This window comes from Caretta caretta, chromosome 2, assembly GCF_965140235.1.
Source record: "Caretta caretta isolate rCarCar2 chromosome 2, rCarCar1.hap1, whole genome shotgun sequence".
In the NCBI taxonomy this organism is placed as follows: domain Eukaryota; kingdom Metazoa; phylum Chordata; order Testudines; family Cheloniidae; genus Caretta; species Caretta caretta.
The window spans coordinates 75,270,868-75,291,534 of NC_134207.1; the positions used below are offsets into that span (position 1 = coordinate 75,270,868).

At 40.7% G+C, this 20,667-nt stretch overlaps 1 protein-coding gene across 19 annotated transcripts in view; it reads right to left on the reverse strand.

Annotated features, from left to right (window-relative positions):
- Window positions 1-20,667, reverse strand: part of DTNA (dystrobrevin alpha) — a 298,132-nt gene that overhangs the window by 153,054 nt on the left and 124,411 nt on the right. The window contains exon 1 of one of the 19 annotated variants that reach the window (XM_048840592.2): window positions 13,429-13,553. The exons of the other annotated variants lie outside the window; for them this stretch is intronic. The gene's annotated coding sequence lies outside the window, so the exon portion shown is untranslated. Of the gene's footprint in view, window positions 1-13,428; window positions 13,554-20,667 lie in introns of those variants that run through there. 19 annotated transcript variants of the gene reach the window in all.

The window sequence follows — 20,667 nt, forward strand, 5'->3', positions numbered from 1 at the left end:
ATTTAATAAGTGGCAAATAAAGATAAAGAAGAAAACGCATAGACATAGAAGATGATGCTCTCACTACAGAGAAAAGTTGGAAACGTTGGCTACTTTCATGCAACAAATCATCTTTAAAACATCTTTGAAAAACTGAACACAAAACAAAAACATTAGAATCATAGAATATCAGCGTTGGAAGGGACCCCAGAAGGTCATCTAGTCCAACCCCCTGCTTGAAGCAGGACCAATTCCCAGTTAAATCATCCCAGCCAGGGCTTTGTCAAGCCTGACCTTAAAAACCTCTAAGGAAGGAGATTCTACCACCTCCCTAGGTAACGCATTCCAGTGTTTCACCACCCTCTTAGTGAAAAAGTTTTTCCTAATATCCAATCTAAACCTCCCCCACTGCAGCTTGAGACCATTACTCCTCGTTCTGTCATCTGATACCATTGAGAACAGTCTAGAGCCATCCTCTTTGGAACCCCCTTTCAGGTAGTTGAAAGCAGCTATCAAATCCCCCCTCATTCTTCTCTTCTGCAGGGTAAACAATCCCAGCTCCCTCAGCCTCTCCTCATAAGTCATGTGTTCCAGACCCCTAATCATTTTTGTTGCCCTTCGCTGGACTCTCTCCAATTTATCCACATCCTTCTTGTAGTGTGGGGCCCAAAACTGGACACAGTACTCCAGATGAGGCCTCACCAATGTCGAATAGAGGGGAATGATCACGTCCCTCGATCTGCTTGCTATGCCCCTACTTATACATCCCAAAATGCCATTGGCCTTCTTGGCAACAAGGGCACACTGCTGACTCATATCCAGCTTCTCGTCCACTGTCACCCCTAGGTCCTTTTCTGCAGAACTGCTGCCGAGCCATTCGGTCCCTAGTCTGTAGCGGTGCATTGGATTCTTCCATCCTAAGTGCAGGACCCTGCACTTATCCTTATTGAACCTCATCAGATTTCTTTTGGCCCAATCCTCCAATTTGTCTAGGTCCTTCTGTATCCTATCCCTCCCCTCCAGCGTATCTACCACTCCTCCCAGTTTAGTATCATCTGCAAATTTGCTGAGAGTGCAATCCACACCATCCTCCAGATCATTTATGAAGATATTGAACAAAACCGGCCCCAGGACCGACCCTTGGGGCACTCCACTTGATACCGGCTGCCAACTAGACATGGAGCTATTGATCACTACCTGTTGAGCCTGACAATCTAGCCAGCTTTCTACCCACCTTATAGTGTATTCATCCAGCCCATACTTCCTTAACATTGACAGTTATTTTTAACTACATAGTGCTTTAAAAATACTTCTTGACCTGCAAGTAGTTACATATAACAGGAACTCAATTTTTCACGCTCTACAGCAGGAAGGATTTTAAAGGGCCAGGACTCTTAATTACCAATGTCACACACAGAGTTTTGGGCTTGACAACCTGTTTTAATGAGAGAAAGAATATTGTTCCAGGCATTAGAGTTATGCCCTATTCTTTCTAAATCATGTCAGAGGGATTTTTAATTTTTCACCAGGCCAGTTGTGTTAGAAAGGACCATGGTTTAAACATTCCTTAGATGGACAGCACCTACAAGTCAGACAAACAGCTGGTATTCAACTGAAACTTCAGAATCTGGAAGAAGAAGAACAGGGACTGATGTGACTCATTACATTGTACTACCAACTTTTACTATAGCACACGTTTTTATATCTTGGATTGACATTTTACTCAAGATCAGTAGCATCATTAAACAGATATGATGGGAAACATTTCTTATGTGGTACAATATTCACTTTAAAATACATTGACTAGAGCATTTCATTTCTATTAGGAATTGAAATTTATACAGAAAACTCAAGTTTAGCAGGTATTAAAAGCATGGATAGGACATCATGGACAGACAGAAAATGTAATTTTTGTTCAGATTTCTGAAGCCACTGCATACATCTCCCTTAATCTGTTTAGTAGAGTACATTATCCTGTTGTGATGCAGAAACAATTTAAAGATATAACCACCTGTGCTGGGGCCAAATGGAGGAAAATCATCTTTAAATGGCTTTTCTTGGAGCTCTTAGCAAAGTAGCAAATGGCTACAAATCTAAGTGATACTGTAAGTTCAGGAACAATTTCCCAGCTTCAACTAATTGTACCAGTGGACTGCTGTTTGAGGTCCATGTTGTTCCTAGGTTTTGGACAGAAGAATGGGAAGAAATACAATGTCCTGGTTAAAGTCTGAATTTATATTTGAACTAATTATTTGGAACCGTAAGTAAGGCTTAAGGAACAGGACTCTGTGGATCAAAGAAACACTACTAGTAGCCTGAGAGATCCACCCAGTTCATCCTCTGCCTTCCAGAAAGTATTTCCTACCATTTGAGCACATTTAAATTGCTGGTCTCCTTCTGCACAGTATCTCTGCAGCGGAGATCAGCTGAACCACTTCAGCTGACAGCCCCTGGTTTAACTAGGAGGGAGAGCTAGCGGACAAGATGAGTGGCCCTCAGCTTTAGAATATGCTTGGTCTAATACAGCCCAAGTCTGTTGATTTTCAATATATGCAGCAAGGACCATCTCTTGCTTAGGCTCCTAAGAAAGAGATGTTCCTTGCAGCACATATTGAAGATCAACAGACTTGGGCAGACAGACTGGTACAATAAACCAGCAATTTTTACAATACCCTTCACCAGAGTACATGCATTTTAAAAATGCAACTAAAGGGCACGATTCTCTGTGTCCACGTTCTGCTCATTGTGGGGCCATCAGGGAGCCAGTTATGCTTCCCTGACTCTGTGCCAACCCAACCTCAGTGCAAATTGGAGCAGTCTATGGGACCTTAAACTAGTGGAAGATCAGTGCAATGAAGCTCTTCCCCACCCCTGCCCCCTGAATGCTCTTGCTTTTTTGGGATGTGGGGGCTGTTGTGGGAGCCAGTTCTATTGACTTTATACCTGCTAGGAGTTCCTTTTTATCAGGAGAATTATCCATGGGCTATGTACAGTCAGAATCTGGCCCCAAATAAATAAGTATTGGATTCTACTTTTACTGTTAAGTTATTTACCTGATCCACCACTAGGTAGACTGTTTCACATTCCAGTAACTAACTGGAACTTTCCTTCTATAGGTTCTAATCATGGCTGCATGCTATATTAGTTTGCTGGATGGAACATACCATTGGAATAAAATCACTTCACAAAGAAACAAACAACGGTATCTGATGCACCAGGAAAGCTAAGTGTTAAAGAAAGCATGGCCCTCTTTGTAAGTGCAGGATGGTTTGAAACTCCATAACCCCAACTCAGGCATATTCAATCTGACAACATAAAATAGCCCATGGTTTAAATAGACATGCATCACCCTACCTTCTGTTCTTACACCCTCCCCACTTTTCCTTTGTAGAAACACTGTAAAACCTGAGGTGGATGCACTTCAGCATTGTTAGTGAAGTGAGTTCCACCTATATAGTAATTAGTACAGAACTCCTGGATACTTTAGGAAAACAAGTGCCATATAAATTAGAAACTCGCAAATTATACCCATCAAAAGGAAATTTCCTTCTGTGTGCGTGGATCATTAGAATCAACAAGTCAGTCTTCCTTAGGGCACGGCAAAGCTTTATTTCACACAAATAATTTGAAATCTGCTATATCAGATTCTCATGCATAAGAAAAAAACAAATACATATGCATAATCGTTGAAGTCACATTCATACCTCTGAATGATTACTAACTGGCAAAACAGAAAGGGTAAAAATAATTGCAGCAAGAATATTAATTATACAGAGCCATAAAATTTACACAGTGCAGAAAAAGCTTGCCATTAAAGACAAGACAAACGCATGACAAGACACAGGAAAACAGTTCAAGGAAGGGAAAGAAGAGAGACTGTTGGTTGGGAGAATGAGAAAGAAAAAGATTCTTTGAGCAAATATATTTGAAGAGACAGTATTTGGCAATCAGGAAATGTGAATCTGCTCCAGCAAGCACAGGCAACAGAACAACAGAATGCTTAGAGGCAAGAAAGGGGGTGTGGGGGGGGGAATGAAGGGAACAGTAAGGAGGATATGGGAGGAGCATAGTGAGAGTACAGGCATAGGAGTGAGAGAAGAGATGTAGGGAAAATATGAAGAGTCTTGAAGTTAGTGGGTACACACTTATGGAACATGGAGAGGGGACTTGAAGGACTATCCTCACTTTCAAGGAAATATCCTTATCTAGAGCCTAGGTGGTCAGGATGAGCTAGAACGTACTTACCATGGACACGTAGCAGTGAAAGCTTATGAGGAAGGGCTGATGTGTGCAGAGTGACGGGGGTGGAAATTTTAACAGCAGAACTGTGGACTGATTGAAGAAACATAAAGGGGGACCATAAAAGAAAAGGTTACAGTGATTTAAATCTGAGCTGATTATGCACAAGGCTTACACAAGGAGATGCCATAGTAGACAGAAGCAGAAAGGCCAGGGATGGAGAAGTAGAATTGGAAATCATTTGCGGAGAGGTGCAAGTCGAAACTATGGGAGTAGATGAGGTTCTCAAGAGGGAGACAGGGAACAGATGAGTGAAACGTGAGGGAAGCCTGCAGGTAGCTAGAGAGCAGAGACTGAGAAGTTGATGAAGAATCAGCCAATAATGGAGGAGAACTCGGAATAAGTAGGTTTCAGAGTAGCAGCCACGTTAGTCTGTATTCGCAAAAAGAAAAGGAGTACTTGTGGCACCTTAGAGACTAACCAATTTATTTGAGCATAAGCTTTCGTGAGCTACAGCTCACTTCATTGGATGCCACAAGTACTCCTTTTTTCAGAATAAGTAGAGTCAAAGAAGCAGCAGTTAGAAGAGTTCACTAATTTAATTGAATGATGCAGAGTAAAAGGCTGTCATGGTTATCTACAAGAACTAAGACTATGTCTATGCTTGGAGTTGCAGGTGTGATTCCCAGCTTGAGTAGACATACTTGTGCTAGCTCTCATTGAGGTAGTGCAGCATGGTAGCATGGGCAGCAGCAGTGAGTGATGACATACTTGGGGTGGTTAGGTTGGATATTAGGAAAAACTTTTTCACTAGGAGGGTGGTGAAACACTGGAATGTGTTGCCTAGGGAGGTGGTGGAATCTCCTTCCTTAGAAGTTTTTAAGGTCAGGCTTGACAAAGCCCTGGCTGGGATGATTTAATTGGGGATTGGTCCTGCTTTTGAGCAGGGGGTTGGACTAGATGACCTCCTGAGGTCCCTTCCAGCCCTGATATTCTATGATTCTATGTCTACTCAAGCTGGGAATCACACCTGCAACTCCAAGTGTAGATGTAGGCTTGGAGTCAGGTAGACATTATGTCCACGTAAATAAGGTCATTAGAGATTCTAATGAAGTTTAAAATAAGGACTAACAGTTATCACAAACTGGATGATGCAATAGGTGAGCTGAAGCCTGAATCAACACTATCGGAAATATTTACTTAAACATAGTAAATAATACATTAAGTCCATCTCAAATACCTGCACAGTTTCTCTCTTTACTAAAGGAGTAACAGCAAAGAGGAAAAACAAGTCAGACTCAATTCCCTCACATTCTGAAGTATTAGGATCTGCCTCAAAGTCCAATGACATCACACAGATCAGACCATTAGTAAACAGTTTTCCTGCACTTGAAAAAATGTATTTCCAATATGTAGTGGGAATCCTAGATACATAGTGCAACAGGAGGACCCATGCACATCATGTCAATCTATTAATTTGTTGACAATTGCTTAGGCATAAGCATGGTACGTACAGAAGGGATCAAAGCACTGAGGAAGATTTATCCAACGTAAGGGGTCTATTCTCCCATCAATATTGGTGTATAACTTGTACTATAGAAGCTGTGTGCACTATGCCTAGAAAATAAAAGATTTCCTAGATAGGTGACCAAAATCAAACCGGGAGCTAGTTAAAGAGTACAGGCTAGGCTGGAAAGAAGGGTACTGTAAAGAATTACCCAATGTCCATGACTGTCTGTTTTTTAATGTGGCAATCTCGTGTCCTGCATGTCTAGTTTGTAAGATGTTAATGGGCAGAACTTGCAACATTACTTTATGTGACTAAAAGTCTCACCGTACCACATGCTGATGTCTGTGGGATGAGTTTGTGCTGGCAGCGCCATTTGTGTGTCAGAGGCAACCCTACAGTGGGTAAAATGCCTGGTAAATTCGGAAGAGAGCTTTAAATGCTACGAAGAAGATAGGGTCTGTCTGGCTACTTGTTAAAGATTAAAAATTCCCACGGTTTAAGAGCTCAGCTCTTTAGTGTGTTCCCTACAGTCTGATGATAGAAAGCCTGTCAAAAGAACTAATAAGGGGATAAAGTAGAATTTAAAATATTCCATCTATTAGATATTGCATAAAAGCTTCTATCTGTGTTACTATTTAGGGCAACAACATTTAGTTGAATAGGAAATTACGCAATTTTTATTTAGCCTCAAACATTTTCAAACAAGATAAAACAAGCTCTCTAAAATAGTCAAATTAATGTACAAAAACAATGAGGAGTCTGGTGGCACCTTAAAGACTAAGGGATTTATTTGGGCATAAGCTTTCGTGGGTTAAAAAAAACCTAACTTCTTCAGATGCATGGAGACTGTAGGTCTTTAAGAAATTTGTTAGTTTTTAAGGTGCCACCAGACTCCTTGTTGTTTTTGTGGATACAGACTAACACAGCTACCCCTCTGATATTAATGTACATTTCACATATTCCAAATGATATACATAGTTCTTATCCTGGAATATATTACAGATACTCTTTGCATCTATAAATAACCACATTTTTATACCCAATTAGACTGGGTATAAAAATAGGTCACATGACCACAATGCAAGTTGCCCTTATGCTCTCCTACGGTGATAACACTCTTTGAAGGCCCAAAATCTTTATCTGACATCTTCACTAAGATGGCTACCTCCCAAAAGGCTCACCAACATGAAAACTGGCTTCTTGCAAGTGGAGCTAACAGGCTCTCTTTCAACCCTTCCCATGGAAGAGGAGATCCGACAGTCTTTCCAGCCTCCTGATTAAGATAAAAATTGGCTGATTTCTCAATATCTCTTGCGCATGAGGACCTGGCTGGTCAGCTCAAACCCACCAGTAAGATGAGGAGAGAGTGGCTGATCAACTCCTGTTGAGGAGAAGACATCAGGGAAACTGGCTGGCCCAAACATTTGTATGAGGTGACCTCCTTACCATAACACCTCTGAAGACTTCAGTGTGCATTTACATTCTAGATCATAAAATAATTTGGTCTTTGCATGGGAAACAAAAAAAATAGGCCCTGGGTTAAAAAAAATTCGTAGACTATTCTTTCCTTTAAGCAATGTTCACTGCCCTTGGAGCCAATCCACATTTGTTTTACACACATCTTTTGGTCTTGTTTTTTATAATTATTCAAACAAATACAAACTTGAACAAATGAACTGTTCAAGTGTAATATTTCAGTTTCAATTAACCTTTTAATTTCAGTGTTCATCTGCTCACTTCCTATATCATTTAAAACTGGTAAAAAAAAATCAAAAAAACCTTCAACATAAATGAAAAGATAGATAGTTTGACTGGAAGGCCAATAACTTCTTAGGTGACACATAAGCAGAGATTTCCTGTACAAACTGACAGTGAGGAAGAGTGGTGCATTTCTGAAGGATATGAAAAACAAACTTATTTTTCTATTTTGCTCTGCTACCTTCAGCAGAATTAAAATCTAGATGATCCTATTTTTCCAGTTGAGGAATGCTAAACACATGCTCATCAGCTTCTCTGCAGTTATCAAAAAGGTGCTCAAAAGTCTAATCTGCCACTTTTAATTCTGACTGCAGTTCCACACAAAAATATTGTTAAGTGAAGGCAGCTAACAGGCTTTTAGTTTTCACCTTATGACACAAATGTACCAAAAGTAGCATTCTTAATTACAGCTAGTAGGTAGGTGACCCAGTGGGTTAAAGCACTTGCCTTTCATTGCTGCAAACCCGGTTTCTTTAAATCCAATTTCAGGTCACAAGTGAAATGAGTTTGGTGAAGACAGACCAATCTGCAGTGCAGATTATGTGGTTGCATCAGAGTCATTGCATAATTTGACACAAATGGCAGTCTATCCATTCCCTAAGGGGTGGGGAAGCTTGTGACCTGTGGCTGTTCCACACTCACCTCCAAGCAGTGCGAAATCAGACTGTCACTTCTAAAACAATTCACCACATTAAACCTTCTCCTCACTCCTTTATAATTTCAAGCCATGAAAAAAACGGAGTAATTCATCCCAAATTTGATAATTTTGTGCCTGCTGATTTACAACAGTGAATGACGTACAACTCTAGACATGAATGTGCGGGAAAAAATCATGCCCACCCCCTCCCCCCCCATCCCTCTGCACATAAGAGTGATCGTTACATTGGAAGGAGAAAAAAAATCTTCTTTGAAATGGAAAATTGCCAAGAAAAGAAATATTCCTGAATCAGGCATCACAAGAAAGTGACCAGCAGTGAGTTTTCACCCACAGAGTGAGGGTTTTAAAAGTGGTTTGAAAATAACTGACTCCACTGAAAATCATAACACTACACCACAGACACTCTTTCCCCCCTTTCCCACCCCGCAACAAATATTAAGGCCTGATTTTCCTTGCTCTCTGAACAGTACACAAAAGATGGAGATGCAATGGATAGGGCAGGGAACCTCCCTAGCACAGGATCTGGGCCTGACTTTACTCTTTGTGGTCCCCTGAGCTAGACTGCTGAGTCTAGCACCTCTACCAGTCCTGTACTCTCCAGGATGTGTGGAGCAGTGGACTTGTGGGGAATAATCATGCGCAGTATCAAGTATGGCACAACAGCAATGCTCCCTCTTCCACTTCAAGAGCCAACATTTCCCTGAGCCATAATGCATCTTGAGCTTTCGAGGGGAAATATCCTCCCCCCAACTGTGGGATGTTAATTTCTAACCAACCAACATGACCATAAGAATGTCCACTCTTTAGGGAGGCTGCACTATATGCCCACATCCTATGTGACAAAGTGCAGTCCTAAAATTCCCTATCTCCAGGCCCAGCTGACTCCAGTGCCAATGGAGCATGGCTAACCTGCCCTCCCCTTTCCCTGTTTTAGGGGTTACAATTTGGCTTCACCTCCTGGCTGTACATATATGATGCACAAAAGATAAGGTCGCTCTTACTTTAAATTTAGGGGGTGTGGGAGTTACCATAGCTCACAGCTCCAGCTTCTGGAATCAAGAGACTGCATGGGAATCTCAGCTTTCATTTAAAAAAAAATGAAGTAAGACTCTTGTGCTGATGATTGCAGAGAAAATCTTGAAAACGTGAAGCAAGTCAACCCTAATGGCTCAGAATGATCAGCAGGGCTGGTGATGGGTGAATAAGACCAGTTGGTTACTTTCTCTCTCTCCTTTACACTCTCTCTCATACACAAACCTCCTTTGCCCAAAAATTTGCCATTGCTGTTGTAGGAAGGGCCTCAATTCCCTCAAGAGACCATGGACTGCTAGTTCTCCAGGTGTCTGATCCATTTTGCTAATGATTTTGAAGTCTTTTGACCCTTCAATCTGAAATGAAATATGGTAAAAATGATGCTTGAAGCTAATAACGGAGATCTGATATGAAAAACTTTCTAGTTCTTTGGACTGCCAAGTGATACCACAATCTCCTGAGCACCATGAAAAACTGAATTAGCTTTCAGTGGTGGTTTCAGTGTGGCTATTTTCCTGTGAGAACAACTCTTCTTTGGAAGGAACTTCCTTTCAGTATCCATAGGGATAGGCTTAGGTTGCATGGATCTATTGGTAATATCAGGCCTTGAGTGTGGAGTTCTTGCCAGTTCAGAAGATTCTTTGGATTGCTTGTTCATATGCCTAATAGATCTGAAAAACATGGTTCAGGAACTTTGTGCCCACACTGGAACTGCTTCTGTCTATTTTGATTTGAGCTGGTTAACATTCAGATGTGGCTCCCAAACTCTTAAAGAGGGCATCTCTTAATACAGTCACTCTTGTACATATTTATCCTTTGAAAAACATTACAATCATCTGACAACCAAATGAGGGATTGGATGATGGTGCCTGGTGTGGATCTCTACATTTATTAGTCATTGTTAGTGGTTTCAGTGACAGGGAGAGACTTAGTAGCCCCCCTTAAATGGAAATTTTCCCATGTTATTATTTGCATATAAGACACAGACTTAATAGTTGGGAAATTGACCCGATTGTAAATTCTGAATCTGTTTTGTTCACCAACAAATTGCTGATTGCATTTTCAAGTGTCTTTCTTCTGAGAGATACCTTCCTCATGGTCAAGTCTGTAGTTTGTCCTTTCTGGGTTTTTTTCTATCAAGCCAGGATAGTGAAGAGCTGATCGTATCAATGAATGATCTGTGTTGAAATGGTACTGCCGAAGAGACTTTCCTTATACATAAACTCTCAAAATGGGTAGATGTGATAGATTTCTTGCAATTGCATTGCCAGTATCAATACAGTAATACTCAATGCAATGTAGCATCTGAACAGCAGATTAATGTCGAATCAACAGAAGCATTTCACAATAAGCAAATCTTAGCAGTCCTCTGTGTTTCCCACAACTGGCCAGTGGGCATGAGGCATCTATACATTATATCGAGTTATTTATTATTGCAGAAGTACTCCGAGGCTTCATTGTGCTAGGCACTATATAGACACATAAAACACCATCCCTGCCATGAAGAGTTCGCAATGCAGTTTAAACAAAATGCAACAGACGGACAATAGAAGGGAAGGAGAAAAGGTTTCAGTTTGTGCACATACATAGCCTAACAATGGCTGCAGTCTGAATGTCTGAAATCAGTTACCCACTTTTTTGCTGATCACTTTTCAAAACCAGGCTTTTTTTTTTTTTACAGGGGGGGAAGGGGGAGAAGAGATTTGTCCGTTCTAAGGTGACCCTAGAAATCCTATAAAAGACACAGCGGATCCTACTGTAGTGGAAAAAGCTTAATAGCTATTTTCTGAATAAAGCCTCAGTGTTTTTGTCTGCTGGGTCCCATAGAGATTATGGTCTTCCAACATTGAAATGACTGTTTTGACAGTGGTGCTACTATAGCAAACATGAATGCCTTTGTAACACGACAATAAAATGAGAATATGTTACAGAACAGTAAATACACGGCCCATTAATTCCTCTCCCCTTAATAACTTAATACAGGCGTAGATGCATTTCACAGAGAGGACATACTTATCTAAATTGTCTTATACTTCCTATACCTAGTAACTCCATGCCACTCAGTTAGATGGGAACATTTGTGCAGTTACACCAGTGATGAAAGAGTGAGTATTTTACTATGGGAAAGCCCTCCTGGGTCTCTGAACTAGATTACTCATTCACAGAATTAGACTAGTTTCCTAATGCTAGTAAGATGAAGGGGTCAACTCAGTTTCCTCTTTGATTGCTTCAATAATTTGAACTTAAATTTTCCATGCTTTACTTGGGCTAGTGGAATCAGAACTAAATCATGACCCATTTCATTTGACTATCTTCCCTTTTTGGCTAACTCTTCCACATTAAAGATTCCATGTTAATCAAATTTTGCTTTTGTCAGATAATTCAACTCCCACTAACTCATTTCATCCTGGGACTATGACAGGACTACTCATTTATGAGCTTCCTTATTTCATAACTCCTGTCTCGTGAGCAGACAGGCACAATAAAATGCTTGCTTCTTTCTCAGGCTCTGCTAGAAGTCGTGTCATTACAGAAGCCTACAGAAGGAAACTAATTTAAAATTTGTGAAATGCCTACTTATTCCCTATGATCTAGGGTAATGGTCACTTACTCTTTCCTTGTGGCAAGTTCCTTACCATTCAGGCTTCTTTTCTCAGTTATACCGTAATTGAGGCTGCTCCCGAAGCATTAAAGGGATGGGAAACCTCACCTTTACACCAGTTGAAAGTTCCCACTGGAGCCAAATCAGAAGCATTCCTGTGGCAATGAGACTGAGAGACTTCTTCCTCCGACGCATTCTCTAAACTGGTGATAATCTTTTGTAATACTGGGAGAGGAGGTACAGACTAGACACTGAAAACCCTTTATTCAGGCTGTGAAGACAGCATATTTTTCCACTTTTTTGTTACGTACTGTGTGGAAGGAGTGAGGAGGGCACATCTTTTCCTGCTACTTTGTCAGAATCTGACTGAGAGGCTCCATGATGCTGTCACACTGACCATCTCCCCGCCCAAATAGATAGAATTTGTCCTCTCAAAAGTGATTGCATATTGTATTTTTGACAGAACTATAAACAGCCACACATCTTTAGACTCCTCGTTGACCCCAAATCAATATAAACAGCATTTGGATAATGGAGGTGCCCTTGCTGTGGTTTTGTTCTCTATGGAGGCAGCATTTCTGGAGGGTCAAAGTGCAGGGCAGTTATTTTTATGTGAAGCTCTATTAACTGCCTCTGGTCTTTCATGAGAGAAGGGCAACTATATAATGGAGGAGTTGTGGGTACAACACTGAGGAAGAACTATGTCTGAAATGTCATGTCAGACATTTTCCAAAACATTGGAGGCTCCTCAGGGCAGGCAGGATGGGCATTGCCTAATCTAACTCAAATTAGATCATTATTAATCACAGTTGTAAATGGTCTCCAAGCCCATCTTTGGGTGAGAGTTTTGCCTTCCCAATTTCAAATAGCACCTTTTGGATGGCGGCCTCTGAAAGCCTGTCCCTTTTCAGAAAGGTATGTTTGGGGAAAAAAAATCCTGTGTAGAAAATACAGAAGTTTAATGCTTCATTGAACTGGGACTATGCTCTTACTAAGTAGGTTAATCCCACGCCACTAACAGTTTATATCTGCCTATCCCTGGATGAATGGTCAACAGGGGCAAACATTTTATATTCAACTGCACTGCTCAGTTCTTGCTTCTGTCTCATCCCTATGAGTGTGCTAAAGTTTGGTTCAACTACACAAAAGAACTGACAGTTTTAAGCAGACATCACGAAATCTGAAGCAAAGAACAAGAGAATTCAGATGCATTTATGAAGCAGAAGAAAAAAAAAGTCTTAATAAATGCAACAGACTGCTAAAAATGTTGCTAGCAAGACATCTCCAGATAAATATATTTCTGGATTCTGACTGACAGAGCTGTTCTGAACCACTCTGCAGTTAAGAAATGTAATTGTTTCAGTTTTGCTTCAAGAGATTTTTTTTTTTTAAACAAGAATGAAAATCCTCAGACTTTCGCACTGATTTGAGGGAAACCACCACCTAGGATTCTAATATTCATCTCTATGCAGTGCAAAACAAATCTCCCAAAATCTATAAACATCTGACCACATGTTCACACTCCCACATTAGCAAAATCAGTAGGTAATATATTTGGGGAGAAATTAAGAGGAAAAACCCAAGGAAGTTCTGCTGTTGCCTCAGAGAAGGTAAGAGGACATAAGTTTAATAGATACAGTTGTCCCTTACCTTAGTCTGCGGTTTAATATAGCAGCACACTCCTAATCCTTCTCCGAGTACAAAATGTGCTAGGAACTATAGCATTTGACCTTACACATTTCTACACAAGAAACTCTAAAGTAACATTTAAACTTCAATAAAAAGCTGTGTTCATTCTCCCCCTTACACTCAAGCAGAGCAATCTAATACACCTCATCATGTGGTGTGTTGCCATAGCAGCACTGAATCCAGCTGCTGCAATACAAAAAAAGAGAGTCACAAATAGTTAATTTTTTTCCCCTTCACCCACCCTGTAAAAGTCAGGGTGCTCTTCTTGTGCAGTAATCTAATCCAAATAGATTTCTGCAACCTACAAGACCTAAATTTGTGAAAGTCTAAAAAGAAACTGTAAAATTGAAAATGTCATTTTTTGGGAGGGGGGGGTGAAAGGAGTTAAGAAAACTGAGTGATGTAAAATTGCTCTGATCCCTTAAACAGCTTATCTATCTGCTCATGCCATTTAGCAGGTTTCAGAGTAGCAGCCGTGTTAGTCTGTATCTGCAAAATGAAAAGGAGGACTTGTGGCACCTTAGAGACTAATAAATTTATTTGAGCATAAGCTTCCGTGAGCTACAGCTCACTTCATCGGATGCATTCCCCACTGTATTTTCCACTGAATGCATCCGATGAAGTGAGCTGTAGCTCACGGAAGCTTATGCTCAAATAAATTTGTCTCAAGTACTCCTTTCCTTTTTGCCATTTAGCAGTTTCAAAATTCAGATCACTGCCTCTGTAGGAAATGCAGTTACATAACCACGCTCAACAGAACTACAACAGTAAAGCTGCATAGTAGGTGAAGAAGATCATCAAATACAGAAATAAGTCAGAGGCACTATTTCTAGCATGTTGGCCTTGGGAAAGATTTACAGTACATTGTTGCTTAATTGTCGAACAGAACGGTATTGCTTCAGAAAATGTGAAGGACTCAACATTAAGACTTTACTATTCATTACCATTATATTACCACTAACCACAGCGAAATTGCTTGATTCAAATGTGGATTGTTTACATTTCTATATGAATTCACAGATGACATTTTTCATAGTAACACTAGCCATAGTAATAGTAAAATATGGTCTTTGGACACTGGATGGTTCTGGAATTGTCACAGAATATGGACTCTTTCAACTGTCAAGCCCCAATCCTGAAACTGGATCCATTAGGCTAGACACTTGCTATAGTGCAGAGACTCACATAACCTTAATTACCAGCGTGAATCTAGCCAAAAATCAGAGGCTAAAAGCAGATACCATCTGAAGGTTGTTCAGAGACCTATGCAAACAGAGGGTCTCAAATAAATCCTTAATGTACAGGTGTCCTCAGCATGACTGCCATTCTAATTAGCATCATTTTTAGCAGGAGAGACACTATAATTAGACAGACATGGGCACCTTTCACCAATAGGTGTTTCCTCCAAGTCAAGCTTACGGCACATTGGCAGGGCTGTCAGTCATGTTTCATAGGAACTAAATTCACTTTAAGGTAGTCTAAAGAGCTGCGGCAGCAGTAATGTTCTGCACTGATGTGCTGGGTATTTGAGTTAGAGTCTCTCTCTCGTTCCCAGGGTTACAAAAACTGTTTCAAGGGTGAAGCATGGCAACCCTTCATGAAGCAAGCCCAAAGTAAGAGCAAAATTTCCATTACTACTGTGGCCGCAAGCTATGAGTTTTCCTGCCCAATCGGTCCTATGCCTGAATTTGAAAGCCAAGCCACAGAGAAGTCATATGACAGTAGCACGAGATGGGGGGCGGAGGGGTGTATCTTGAAAGATGGCCAGCTACCACCACCACCATCTCCTACTCAGATTTATTAAAGGAGCCAATCTAGTGCCAAATTAACTCCTATAGCTTAAATGAAGAAACTTTCAAAACCAATCGAGGCATCTTTAGTTTAAAACAACCGATAAAAGCTAGTTTGAGCTCTGGATCTACTATATTTTTATGGGCGTACAGAGCCCCAGGTGAATCTCTGCCACAGAAGCCTCCCAAGTTTGAAAATAGCAATGCAGTTTCCTGGATGAATCACCTTCTATGTCTCAAAGACATGCAGCTATTTACCAGGTAGCATAATTTAAAGTAAATATTCTAGATATATGGATAAAATAGACAAGATATGGAAGAGAACAGAGTTATAACCACAATTAACCCTCTCATTCTCAGAATGGCATTTTACCCTCTCATGTATCCCCTTCCAGACAATTTCTTCCCTAAATCACCCTTACCTCAGGAAAAATCTGGGGGAATTGATAGGCTTTAAAACACGCTCTGAAGTTACACATCTGAATACAGTTCCAGTTGCTATACATTTACTTACAAGCCCTTTGATTAATACGTTAAATGAAAAGTTACAAAATACAAAAGCTGCAAGCAAAGTGAAATTCCCATGGAGGATGCCTATTTTACTATCTTTCATGTGTACTTTTGATGGCTTAAGAAAGCAGGCAAGGCAAAAAAGAGTCTATTGAAACAGCTTAATAGAGTATTAAAAGGAAGTCACCTGTTTCAACAGAAAATGACTACGAAGAAAAGGCTTTGTATAGCAGTATTTCCTCTCTCTGAAACAAACAAAAAACCCAGTTCAGGTGATTGAAAGTCCCACTCCATAGTCTATGATTCATGGCAATACCCTACTGAGTGGGCATGTAAGGCAGTGACTGCACTGGAAATACAGCATCTGCTATCTCTTTACACACAGGGAGATGAAGCAAAGATTAATAGAGCCACATTTTGAATAATTCATGTTTGCGCTGGAGTGCAAGAGCTAAAAGCAGACTGTGTCACTCACAGTTACTGCTTCCCCCAAGACTCTTTCCTCCCTCTCCCCTGCGGGTTTTTTTGTTTTTGAGCTGTGTCTAACTATAGTGGGCTCACTGAAAAAATTCTTTTCTTCTAGAAGAACTGCCAGTTTGAATGGTATTCCCCATTCATTGTGAGTCTAGGGAATAGCTCTGAAACCTTCACTATCTGTAAAACTGGTAGGCATTTTTGTTAAAAAAGTGTTCCTGCTGCATGTAGGAACTAGCTTCCAGATGGTGTTTGCTTTTGAAAGGAAAGGTTCTATTGTGGTTTTAAGCAACAAGTGCTTATTGTTGTGGAACACAGTAAGTTAATTTCCTCTGGGGGGAAGGGGAAGAAGAGAGAGAAGACATTGAGCCAATGTGAAATATATTCAAATGAAGGTAAGTCTGCTTTCTTTTAAATACATTCTGCTTATGGACTTAATTTTTCTTGTACAGCATCAAGCACATTGTTGCTTAATAAAATAATTTACTATTTATATTTGTGATGAATGTATTTTTTGTTTTGCACATATTTTTCCTGCTAGAAATGCTATTTCTATAAAAGGCACCTGTTCCTACCATTATAGCAGCACTTGATTATGTGAAATACTCACACCATACAAAATAAGACTAGCAAAACCAACCATGACCCATAAAACAAAACAATCAACTGCTGTATGAATCTAGCCCAGGTCAGCAGTTGGGGTAGACTATAACTTTATGATTGGTTTTCTGCATGGGGCAGTGAGTAGCTGTGCTATACTAGGAGCAGAAAAGAGTCCCACTTCCTCCCTACTTGCTCTAGGAAGTGTGTAAATTACTTCATTTACCATGTTTTCATGGAGAACTTATTCCTCCCTACACACCAATCAGCTACTCAGGCCAGTGAGTGGTAGGGAGGAAGCACAGATCATTCCCATACTCAAGACTGCCAACCCCAAACATTTAAAAGTCATGACTCAGGCCTCAAAGAATCAGGAGAATGATTAAAAACCATGAGTTTTTTTAACTCATACATTTTTGGTTTTATTTGCCTTCTGGTTTGAGCCTTTAGGTTACACTCAGGTCACATCCAGGCTTCTCTGCAACAATGAAGGCTAGAAACTAAATGAACTCCAAACGAAAGCTGGGACTTTAAGAAAAAACACTAAATATCATGATGCTTGCAATTAAATTGCGAGAGCTGGCAAACTCACGTACCCATTTTTCATCATGCCCTCCCTATCCATTTGCTCCCAGCAGGGTGTATTGGGAAAATAGCAACTTGCTCTCATCACCCCGACTCCAACCAGTTGCAATCTGAGCAGGGCCAAATAAGTAAGAGAAGTGAGGAGGGCTTAATCGCCTGAGCAGCTAAATAAAGTAAATAGTCCCTTCTGTGACATTATACTCCCTATTCTTTATGAAAATATGCTTGTAGTAGGAATATGACATAACTAAGATATGCTTTATGAGAGAAAACTCTTGTAAAGTGTCATTGGAAAGGTTATAATTTACTGAATGTGATTATCCAATTTGCACGCATGTATCGTTTCTGTATCTGAAATTAGGAATATTGACTATGTATCTGTATTTCAACTATGCTACTTTGGGTGACGCCCACTGCTAACACTTCAGGTACAACAATGAAAAAGCCCATCAGCAAGAGACAATGGACTGTAAAAGAGCTTAGTCTTCCTGTGATACCTTACAAGAGTTATCTTGCATAAAGCATATTTTAGTTATGTCATATTCCTACAACAAGCATATTTTCATAAAGAATAGGGAGTATAATGTCACACCTTCCTGGAGACTTCAAATGCCCCATACCTGCAGGTATCCCCTCAAGCCAGAGAAACTAGACCACTCTTGCAGCATGTCAACAAATGCAGCCTATTTTGGACCAAGGTATGGGAGAAGTGAATCTGATCATTCAATGACGAGCATATCCCTCCCCTGACTTCACCCTTGGTTGTGGTTCCAGCATCAAATGTGAACTGAAGCATCTTGAACAATTTAGGATTGTGAGTGTGGCCACAATAAGCAAGTAGTCTCTTGTCAGTCTGAATGCTGAAAAGAAGATTTTGCTTCAAAATCAGTCCAAGTTGGAAGGGATGAAAAACTCCAGGGCAAGGGAGAGCTTGGAACTGCCACCAGGATAAACCCTACTGCCGATCTGGCCAAAAAGCAGTAATCTAGACACAGTATCTACCGCCTGAGCCCCGCATCCTTTCCTGAATCTGAACATGAAAAGGGCACAGAGAACCTCATGTGCACATTAAATATATTTAATATGCACAAGTATTTTACATGCTGCAGGATGAGAGAAAGTGAGCAAGAGAGTCCTTTAGAATTGAAGTGACACTAAAAAAAAAGCCACAATTTTTTTCAGTCCTTGAAGTCTTATAGAAGGAAGGGCTAATGGTTAAAGAACAAGCCTAAGAATATGGAGATTTGAATTCAGTTCCCAGCCATACCACATTTTTCCTTTCTAACTGGAGACAAGCCACTGAGGCCTGGTTTGGGCAACTCACTCTTATTTACATGTTGGCAAACAGCTACTCACATAATTCCAGTGGGACTACTTGTCTGTACACCCGCTTGCCAGGGAGAGTAAAGGGGTTCAAAACTGGCCTTTAACCTCTCTGTGGCTCAGGCTTCCTTGTCTGCCAAGAGGATAATCCTTAGCTGCTTCACAGGGCTGTTGTGAAGCTTAATTAGTTAATATTTGTAAAACGCTTTGAGAACCTCAGATGAAAGTATACAGTTATTCAGGTCACCAGAAAACCATTTAAAAACCTGATCTAACAAGATCTGTCTCCATGGAGATTTTTAAAAGACAGCCAGTGTCACGAATTAACATGAAACCTTTTTGTCAAATAGATTTTACAGTTTTTGCTAGCTAGAAGTACCCGAAGTAAGAGGGCCAATACTGTGTGCGCTCATTGGGTTGAATCCACCAGAAACGTTGACATCAGTGGCCTACCTATGTAAACTGCAAAAAAAAAAAAAAAAAGTTCAAATGTCCTGTTTACTTATGGCTGTATCTATGCTAGATTTTTTTCTTAATGTTTCCCAACGATTGCTATGAATATACAGCTCCAGAGGTGGGAGAGTACACTAGCACAGACTGGGTGTCACTATTTTAACCACTGTGTCCACTAAATAGGGTTTGGAGACATTGCAGTTAAAATGGCACCAGTGGCTAGCGTACACCAGAGCTCTCACCACTGCCAACATGAGGGCAGGTGCAAGAGTGGTAGGTAGCACTAGTTGAAAAGGATTATGAGTCTAGTGTAAACAGGGCTGATGAGCTGTAACCACGTGTGAAACTTTTCATACTACACGGTTACTGCCAAGCACAGGTACAACACGGTGTGTCCACTCCTAAGGTGGATACAAGACATGACTGCCAGAGAGGAGGGTAGATAGCATGGTTCTCAAAAACAGAAAACTCCCTCTTGACATTGGACAGACAGACCATGCTAGAAACAACCAATGTAGGGTTTCCATATGTCCTGGTTTTCCTGGACATGACACCTTTTTTGGTACTCTGATCTCTGGGCGGATTTTTGAAATATGAACAAATGTCCCTGATTTTTCCTTGCTTGTCCTTTTTCCAACATTGATTCTAGTAGAACTACAAGTCCTAGTATGCCCTAATAGCAACATGCATGTTTACTGGATTTGACACCCTTACTTCTGGCGTTGTCTTCAGAGCTGGACAGCAGCATTTGCTAGCCAGAGGCACCCAGGTCTGAAGGCAGTACCGCTGCCAGCAGCGGCGCAAAAGTAAGGGTGCCTGGTATGGTACTGCCGCCTTTCTATGCTGCTTCTGGCGACGGTGCTGCCTTCAGACCTGGGCAACTGGAAAGCGGGAACTTCAAATATGATAACCCTAAACCAATGTGAGAAATAGCTGGTAAGTTGGCTTGACAACTAGTTCTGAGTATGTTGCACATTTCAAGCCATTTTGCTGACAGGGCCAAAGAACTCTATGTTTCACGTCTTTACGGCACAAGTTATTATTCCCGTTAGCCCACAGTGCAGGAAACTGCCTAACTCCATGGAACTTCCACTGTTGCACAGAAGGGTTCTATCTACCTCGCTGTGTATATAGCCCTTATCACTGAGCTCCTTAAATATGAATTAGTTTATTCACACAACATCCCTGAGGGGTAGAAAATCATTGTTATCCTTATTTTACAGATGAGGAATGTAGGTTCGGAGACATTAAACTCCTTGTCCAAGGACACATAGGAACTCTGTGATACAGCTGGGAATTGAGCCCTTACATCTCGAGTACTTGACTAACTATTTCTCAGAATTTGGTGGAAAAAGTTGGGTAGTTATTCAGAGTATGTAAGGACACCTTAAAAATCTCCCCTTTCTTGGCTCACAGAACTTGAACTGGCTATGCACTGCAATCTTAGGTACATTTCAGTGTTCGG